We start from the raw sequence: 10143 nt of genomic DNA on the forward strand, positions 1-10143 counted from the left end.
TAACAGATATATTCAGAACAATTCATCCTAAAGCAGCAGAACATACATTCTTCCCCAGTGCACATGGATCGTTCTCCAGAATAGACCACATACTAGGGACACAAAGAGCACTCAACAAGTACAAAAAGATCAAGATCATACCATGCATATTTTCAGACCACAACACTATGAAACTCGAAATCAACCACAAGAAAAAAGTTGGAAAGGTAACAAATACCTGGAGACTAAAGAACATCCTAGTAAAGAATGAATGGGCTAACCAAGAAGTTAAAGAGGAAATTAAAAAGTTCATGGAAGCCAGTGAAAATGATAACACCACAACCCAAAACCTTTGGGATGAAGGAAAGGCAGTCATAAGAGGAAAGTATATAGCAATCCAGGCCTTCCTAAAGAAGGAAGAAAGATCTCAGATACACAACCTAACCTTACTCCTTAAAGAACTGGAAAAAGAATAGCAAATAAAACCCAGAACCAGCAGAAGACAGGAAATAATAAAGATTAGAGCAGAAATTAATGCTATGGAAACCAAAAAAAAAAAAAAAAAAAACAAAACAAAACAACCCAGTAGAGCAGATCAATGAAACCAGAAGCTGGTTCTTTGGAAGAATTAACAAAATTGATAAACCACTAGTCAGTTTGATCAAAAAGAAAAAGGAAAGGACCCAAATAAATAAAATCAAGAATTAAAGAGGAGAGATCACAACAAACACAGCAGAAATAAAAACAATAATAAGAGAATATTATGAGTAATTATATGCCAATAAAATGAGCAATCTGGAAGAAATGGACAAATTCCTAGAAACATATAAACTACCAAACCTGAAACAGGAAGAAATAGAAAATTTGAACAGACCCATAACCAGTAAAGAAATAGAAATGGGAATCAAAAATCTCCCAAAAAATAAAAGTCCAGGGCCTGATGGCTTTCCGGGGGAATTCTAGCAAACATTTAAGGAAGAGTTAACACGTATTCTCTTGAAGCTGTTCCAAAAAATAGAAATGGAAGGAAAACTTCCAAACTCTTTCTATGAAGCCAGCATTACCTTGATTCCAAAACCAGACAGAGACTCCCCTAAAAAGGAGAATTATAGACCACTTCCCCTGATGAACATGGACACAAAAATCCTCAACAAGATTTTAGCCAACTGGATCCAACAATACATTGAAAAACTAATTCACCACAACCAAGTGGGATTTATACCTGGGATGCAGGGTTGGTCCAATATCTGCAAAACAATCATTGTGATTCATCACATCAATAAAAGAAAGGACAAGAACCATATGATCCTCTCAAAAGATGCAGAGAAAGCATTTGACAAAACACAGCATCCTTTCTTGATAAAAACCTTCAAGAAAATAGGGATAGAAGGATCATACCTCGAGATCATAAAAGCCATATATGACAGACCCAATGCTAATATCATTCTCAATGGGGAAAAACTGAGAGCTTTCCCCCTAAGGTCAGGGACAAGACAGGGATGTCATCACTCCCACCACTGTCATTCAACATAGTATTAGAAGTCTTAGCCTCTGCAATCAGACAACACAAAGAAATAAAAGGCATCCAAATCGGCCAGGAGGAAGTCAAACTTTCACTCTTTGCAGATGACATGATACGCTACATGGAAAACCCTAAAGATTCCACCAAAAAACTGCTAGAACTGATTCATGAGTTCAGCAAAGTTGCAGGATATAAAATCAATGCACAGAAATCGGTTGCATTCCTATACGCCAACAATGAAGCAACAGAAACAGAAATCAAGGAATCGATCCCATTTACAACTGCACCAAAAGCCATAAAATACCTAGGAATCAATCTAACCAAAGAGATGAAAAATCTATGCACTGAAAACTATAGAAAGCTGATGAAAGAAATTGAACAAGACACGAAAAAATGGAAAAAGTTTCCATGCTCCTGGATAGGAAGAACAAATATTGTTAAAATGTCGATACTACCCAAAACAATCTACATATTCAATGCAATCCGTATCAAAAAGACATCAGCATTCTTCACAGAGCTAGAACAAACAATCCTAACATTTGAATGGAACCAGAAAAGACCCGAATAGCCAAAGCAATCTTGAAAAAGAAAACCAAAGCAGGAGGCATCACAATCCAGGACTTCAAGCTGTACTACAAAGCTGTAATCAACAAGACAGTATGCTACTGGCACAAAAACAAACACTCAGATCAATGAAACAGAATAGAGAACCCAGAAATGGACCCACAAACGTATGGCCACCTAATCTTTCACAAAGCAGGAAAGAATATCCAATGGAATAAAGACAGTCTCTTCAGCAAGTGGTGCTGGGGAAACTGGACAGCATGCCGAAGAATGAACCTGGACCACTTTCTTACACCAGACACAAAAATAAACTCAAAATGGATGAAAGACCTCAATGTAAGACAGGAAGCCATCAAAATCCCCAAGGAGAAAGCAGGCAAAAACCTCTTTGATCTTGGCCGCAGCAACTTCTTACTCAACACGTCTCCAGAGGCAAGGGAAACAAAAGCAAAAATGAACTACTGGGACCTCATCAAAATAAAAAGCTTCTGCATAGTGAAGGAAACAATCAGAAAAACTAAAAGGCAACTGACAGAATGGGAGAAGATATTTGCAAATGACATATCAGATAAAGGGTTAGTATCCAAAATCTACAAAGAACTGATCAAACTCAACACCCAAAAAACAAATAATCCAGTGAAGAAATGGACAAAAGACATGAATAGACAATTCACCAAAGAAGACATCCAGATGGCCAACTGACACATGAAAAAATGTTCAACGTCACTCATCATCAGGGAAATACAAATCAAAACCACAATGAGATACCACCTTACAACTGTCAGAATGGCTAACATTAACAACTCAGGCAACAACAGATGTTGGCGAGGATGCGGAGAAAGAGGACCTCTTCTGCATTGCTAGTGGGAATGCAAGCTGGTGCAGCCACTCTGTTTAACAGTATGGAGGTTCCTCAAAAAACTAAAAATAGAACTACCCTATGACCCAGCAATTGCACTACTAGGCATTTATCCAAGGGATACAGGTGTGCTGTTTCGAAGGGACACATGCACCCCCATGTTTATAGCAGCAGTATCAACAATAGCCAAAGTATGGCAAGAGCCCAAATGCCCATCGCTGGATGAATGGATAAATAAGATGTGGTATATATATATACACACACACACACACACACACACACACACACACACACACATACAATGGAGTATTATTCAGCAATCAAAAAGAATGAAATCTTGCCATTTGCAATTACATGGGTGGAACTGGAGGATATTATGCTAAGTGAAATTAGTCAGAGAAAGACAAATAACATATAACTTCACTCATGAGGACTTTAAGACACGGAACAGATGAACATAAGGGAAGGGAAACAAAAATAATATAAAAACAGGGAGGGGGACACAACATAAGAGACTCTTAAATATGGAGAACAAACAGAGGGTTACTGGAGGGGTTGTGGGAGGGGGAATGGGTTAAATGGGTAAGGGGCATTAAGGAATCTACTCCTGAAATCATCATTGCATTGTATGGTAATTTGGATGTAAATTTAAAAAATAAAATTAAAAAAAGAAAAGAAAAGAAAATGGTAGGAGACCAAGGGAGAAGTCCATGATGATTCTTCTTAGAGAAAAACATTTTTGTATCAAAATAGGGATTCCCTGTATGTGTATTACCAATCAGCCTTCTGAAAGACAACAAAGAGAAAATTGCAGTTACCCAGGGGGTGATGCATTTTTCTTGAAGTGTTCTTGGGGAGAAGAAGTGGATTGGCTTCATAAAAAGCAGTCAAAAAATCCTCTGAGCAACTCTAGAATTCCAAACATTCTTCCTCTATAAGTATCACCCACCTGGAGGACGAGTCCAAAAGTTTAGCTGAGTGTGCAGTCCCCAATGCAGCAAGAAGTGGGTTTTGGTGAGTCTGTAAAGAAACCTCAGAATGTCTGATTTAAGGAGCCAATATTTTAAATAACATCTTCATTTTTTTTCCTTATTGGAGAAGTAACACATTTTCAATACAGAAACATTGGGAAATTTGAGAAAATCACAAATCTTAAAAAAACAAAAACAAGTTAGCTGTGATCTCACCAGTTGAAGATACTCTTCATATTCACAAATGTCCAACTATTATTTTGTGTCTGGTTAAATTTAAAACTAAAATGTGTGATAGGATACATACTATTTTATGTTCTGCTTTTTTTCTTCTTTTCTTCTTTTGGTGTTCTTTGTTGTGTTCTTTTGTTTGTTTGTTGCTTAACAACATATAGGGAATATTTTCCCATTCCTATAAGCTTTCTCCTAGGGTGTTTTTTATAGTGGCAGCATTGTTTTCCATCCTAGATTCCCTTCATTTATTTTTTTCCATAGTTTGTTTATTTAAGTAATCTCTACACCTAACATGAGGAACAAACTCATGACCGAGGTCAAGAACAACCGGCTCAACCGACTGAGCCAGCCAGGCGCCCCTCCATCACTTTTTATCCTTTCTCTTATTGCAGAGTACTTCAGTTATTTTCCCTACTCAGGACAACAGCCTGAGAACTGAGAACTGTGTTTGAAATTTTGCCTCAGTGGTGGCGGCCTTCCCCCTGCCACAGCTGTTTCAAGTGCATGTGATTACCAGGGTGGGGACCTGTTCTCCTTAAAATTCTTGTAAAGACTTTTTCTTTTTAATTTGGAGACAGGTTTACTGTGTTTGACACTTATTGGAAGGCTAAATAAAATTATATTATCAGAGGTTTTCCTTTAGAAAATAAGCACATTCCTTCATGGAGAACAAAATCCCATAGTTTAGCATTGTAAATCAAAACTTTCCAAACTATTCCCATGCATTATTCCCAGCAATTGTTCATATTGTCATATAGCTACAATTTCCAATGTCTTTCATTCCTTGTGTAGATTCCTATTTTCACCTGCTGTCATTTTTTCTCTATCTGAAAGACTTCTTTCAGGCAATGAACTCTTTTAGCTTTGGTATGTCTGAAAAAGTCATTATTTAGGGGGGTGTCGCCTGGATGGCTCAGTCAGTTAAGCGTGTGACTCTTGGTTTCAGCTCCGTTCATGATCTCATGGTTCATGAGTTCGAGCCCCCACTTGAGGCTCTGGGCTGACAGCATGGAGCCTGCTTGGGATTCTTTCTCTACCTCTCTCTCTGCCCCTCCACTACTCATTCTCTCTCTCTCTCTCTCTCTCTCTCTCTCAAAATAAATAAACCTTAAGGAAAAGTCACCATTTGGGGGGGTCCCTGGGTGGCTCAGTCGGTAAAGCGTGTGACTTTGGCTCAGGTCATGATCTCATGGTTTGTGGGTTCAAGCCCCATGTTGGGCTCTGTGCTGACAGCTCAGAGCCTGGAGCTGCTTCAAATTCTCTGTGTCTCCCTCTCTCTCTGCCCCTCCCCCTGATCACTCTCTGTCTCTCTCTCTCTCTCTCTCAGAAATAAATAAACATTAAAAAAAAATTTTTTTTTAAGTCACTGTTTGGGGCTCCTGCATGACTCAGTCCATTGAGCACCAGGTCTTGATCTCAGGGTTGTTAGTTCAAGCTCCATGCCCATGGAGCCTACTTAAAAAAAAAGTATTTGTTTAATAAGCCTAATAACAGAGACACATCTCATAGGTTTATCAATATAAAGGGTACAAATAAAATGTCATAACAGAAATAAGATGTAAAAACAGATGCTGCAAATATTAAATAGCTTATGAATAGCTTTGTGTTGATATATATGTTTAAAAATTTTTTATTTACATACAGTATAACTTTAGTTCCAGGTATACTATCACTTCATACATCATCCGGTTATGCTGATATATTTAAATACTTTAGATGAAATGGATAAATTTCTAGATAAAAATACAACCTGATAAAGCTATCTCAAGAAGAAATAGAGGGCCACCTGGGTGGCTCAGTTAAGCATCCAACTCTTGATTTACGCTCAGGTCATGACCTCACAGTTCATGAGTTTGAGCCCCATGTCAGGGTCTACACTGACAGTGTGGAGCCTGCTTGGGATTCTCTCTCTACACCCCTCTCTCTGCCTCAAACTCGCTCTCTCTCTGTCTCTCAAAATAAATAAATAAACTTCAAAAAAAAAAAAAAAGAACAGAAAACTCAGTATCTACATAACAATATAAAGAGATTGAAACATAAGTTAAAAAACAGTCACATAGAAAATGCCAGGACCAGACAGCCTTACAGATGAGTTCTGTAAATAGTAAAATAACACACAATTCCAATTATAGGAAATAGAAAAAGAAGGTATACTCTTCAACTCATTTCTGAAGGCTAACATACAACCTGGATACTAAAATCAGACAAGATAATACAAATAATAATAATAATAATAATAATAATAATAATAATACATACCAATTTCATTCATGACCATAAATGCAAAATAAAATCCTTAAATATTAGCAAAGTAAATTCATTTATATATAAAAAGACAGTTTAGCATAACCAAAATGGATTCATCTCAAAGCTGGTCTAATAGTCTAAAATCAACTAATGCAATTCACCCAGAATTAACCAAGAAAATAAGGCAGAAGTGAAAAAGAACAAAGGTGGGGCACCCAGGTGGCTCAGTCCATTGAACATCTGACTCTTGATTTCTGCTCAGGTCATGATTTTGTGGTTTGTGGGATAGAGCCTGGAATCAGGCTCTTCCCTGACAATGCAGATCCTGCTTGAGATTCTCTCTCTCCTCTCTCTTTGCCCCTACCCCGTTCTCTTTTTCTCTTTCTCTCTCAAATAAATAAATTTTAAAAGAAAAAGAAGAAGAGCAAAGGCTTTTATTTGGGGTCTCAGAGTTACAATGTGGGACTAGATTTAAGGGTAACCAGAAAAGTGCCCCCTCAGGTGGGGAAAACTGGGGGTTTTTTATGAGAAAGAAGGAAGGGGTAATTACATGCTTTAGATAAGAGAAGGAAGAAAAAAACAGGCAATTTGGTGCTAATTGATTGAACCGCTTCTGATTACTATCTTACTGATTACTTTATTGGTGCTATCAAATGAAACGGTCACTGGTATGTATTAATTAACTCTCCTGTCCTCACATGATCCTAATGCCAGTTGCTCATTTGAAATTTTATGAGGAACTGCTTGTAAAACCATTGTGGCTTCTGGCCCAGTCCAAGAGTTCATTAGTTGACAAGGAAAATAGAGCTTCAAAATGGAGTTGCTTATGTCCAGAAATTTTATTCAATTCCACTCCATTAACTGATTAGGACGGAAATAGTATATGACTGTGTCATCAGATGAAGAAAAATTATTCAACAAAATTCACAATCCATTTACAGGTGGCAACGGAGAGCAGAAGGGAAGGGAACTTTCCCATTCTGAAAACAGAATCTGCAAAAAATCCTTAGCACCAGCAGGACCTATTACAATGGCCCATTAAAGATTTATTGAAAGCTCTCTTACAGCAAGCAATAGGCTACGTGCTAAAGGTCACAAACGAAGACAATACAATCACAGCTCCTGGAATTATGGGGGGAAATGAAAATAAGAGTATCCAGTTTTGTCAACCTTATTCCAGGACAGTAAAATCTCCAGACCAGTTTCTTTCATGGGCACCCAGCCTGTCAGTCCATGGATGGCTGCCCTAGAGTCAGGTGCCTTCCTTTGACTTAAAGCCTTGACACGATTTTGGTGGAGTCACAGGGTAGAGAAGAAAGTCACCTACAGATTCTCCCTCTTGTGGGTAGAAAAACTGCCTTCAGAAATGGATTGTGTAGGGGCACCTGGACGGCTCCAAGGATAAAGCATGCAACTCTTGATCTCAGGGGTCTTTGGGCATGGTGCGCACTTTTAAAAAAAGAAAAACAAAGAAAAGAAATGAAGTGTGTATACAATGGATTACAAGATTAAACAAACTGGGGCGCCTGGGTGACTCGGTTTGTTGGGCATCTGACTTCGTGTCAGGTCATGACCCTGACGGGGTCAGGTCATGATTTGTGGGTTAGAGCTTAGAGCTTAGAGCCTGAAGCCTGCTTCGGACTCTGTGTCTCCCTCTCTCTCTGCCCCTCTCCTACTTGCTCTCTGTCTCTCTGTCAAAAATAAATGAACATTAAAAATTAAAAAAAAAAAATGAAACAAACTCTTTTCCAGTACAGTGAAACTGTAAAGCTTATAGCATAAGTAGCTGCTCTGTACTTAATCTTTTCTTTCCTTCATATCTACAGTGCTGGAATGTAAATCTGAAGGTGGTAAATTCAATACTAAAGAGCATGAGAGCATGAAAGTTATGATAAAATTCAGAAATCTGTTCTTTGAAAGTTAGACTCTAATCATATCGGCTGAATTTTCTGCTTCTTCACCTGTTACCCCCCAGCCGTGTGTTGGTAACCACAAAACTTCCAACCCATCAACCCAGGAAAAATTTCTGGTCTCTGCTTGGCCAACGGATTCAGGTGGCGCAGCGCCCCCTGCAGGCCAATGAGGCGGCCGCGAGCACCTGCCAGAGTCCCTGCTTCACCACTTCTCTCCTCCAGGTAGCGGCTCCTTCCAGTGCTGTTTCCCAGCTTCAGGGCTTTGTTTCTGGAAAGGCAGCGGGCTTCCCCCGTTGGATGTTGTCCCTAATCCCCTCCGCAGGAGCCCGCTGGGGAGAAGGGAGCTGAAGGTGGGGAAGAAAGACCCTGTGAGCCGGACCACTCAGGGCTGCCTAGGGCCAGTGCCACTGCGAGTTGTTACCAGAGCACCTTGTGGGCAAATCTGCCCGGCCAGCCGGGCCTGTGTAGCCACTCAGTGAGAGCAAGGCTTTTCCACAGTAGATGCCCATTACCCAGGCTCTCCCCAACTCCTCCACCCCCATTTTGTCTTGCACCAAAAAAAATTGACACCGTGGCCGGCGTGTCCAGTGGAGTGGTGATTTGGGGGCAGAGGCTGGGAGAGAGATGCAGGAAGTGCACATGAATGGTTACAATGAGAGATCCCTATACGAGGGGAGAAGCATTACAGGGAAGTCTTTGGCCAGGGCCTCAAACGTTTGGAGGTGTGGGGTGCAAGTCACTTAGCTTCCTGTGTGAGGTGCAGGAGTCATCTAGCCATCCAGGTGAACAGGTGCCCCGTCCTCACAGCCTACAGGGATGGGCCTAAGGTGGTAAAGCAGTGCAGGGGTCTGGTTCCTATGCGGCAAAGCACACTGACATCGTGAGTACCTTTGTGACCGTTGTGCACGCAGCAGCTGTTGGTAGAGGGCAGAGGTGGAATTCTGCAGAAATATGCCAACGTGGCCACATCCTCATGAATGAAGGTGTTGATCGTCTTGCATTTACCCCTGTGCATCAGCCACCATCACCTCACCATCACCTCACAGTATCGGTGGTGTCCTCCAGGGACCCAGGACCTGGTGTTGTCTGTATGTTTTGTAGAGGAGAGCAGGCCTGGGGTGAAGAGTTTGCTCCAGGAAGAGAAGGTGGAGGAAGGTCCACATCAGGTTCATGCTCCCTGTGAAAACAGGTCAAGAAGAGTGGGGTCAGAGAGTGGGCCATGGTACCCTTCCTCCTAAGTACCTATTTCTAAGAATTCCTTGCCCCAAATACTTAATGTCATAAATTCTCTTCTCCTGACCTATCTACACTCACTCTTCTTGTACTCACAGCAACTACTGTCTTCACATCCTCCTTCTACCTCACATCCCTTCATTTCTCTGGGTAAGAGACAAGGAGAGAGAAGGACTTGTCAATAAAGGAGGTGCCTACCACCTACTCACCCCTGTATGGGACTGTCATACAAGGTTATTTCCCAACCCCAAAGTAGATTCTTGCTCCTTAATTGAGCAGTCCAGTTAACCTGAAATTTTACATCTCTAAAGTGTTTGCATCTATCAGCCACATGATTCCTAGCCTGTGAGGGAAGTGGGTCTCCCTGCTAACTCAGAACGGAATTGACAAACCATATGCCTTGCATTCATAAAAAATGTTTACACTTCCTGAAATACACACACACACACACACACACACACACACACACACACACACTTCTTTAAATATATATGCCTGTTTTATTTTTTTAATGTTTATTTATTTTGAGAAAGAGAGAGTGTGTGCAGGGTGTGAAAGCGCAGAGAGAGAGTGAGAGAGAATCCCAAGCAGGCTCCACACTGTCAGCCACAGAGCCCAGCT

At 40.5% G+C, this 10143-nt stretch overlaps 1 protein-coding gene across 1 annotated transcript in view; it reads right to left on the minus strand.

The window, feature by feature from the left end:
* LOC122222280 (ribonuclease pancreatic-like) overlaps positions 1-9857 on the minus strand; it is a 49728-nt gene extending 39871 nt beyond the window's left edge. The window contains exons 1-2 of the mRNA XM_042942608.1: positions 9732-9857; positions 9178-9466 (exon numbers count right to left, since the gene is read on the minus strand). The gene's annotated coding sequence lies outside the window, so the exon portion shown is untranslated. The remainder of the gene's footprint in view (positions 1-9177; positions 9467-9731) is intronic.
* Between the last annotated feature and the right edge of the window lie 286 nt (positions 9858-10143).

The sequence above is a fragment of the Panthera leo genome, chromosome B3 (genome assembly GCF_018350215.1).
Source record: "Panthera leo isolate Ple1 chromosome B3, P.leo_Ple1_pat1.1, whole genome shotgun sequence".
NCBI lineage: Eukaryota > Metazoa > Chordata > Mammalia > Carnivora > Felidae > Panthera > Panthera leo.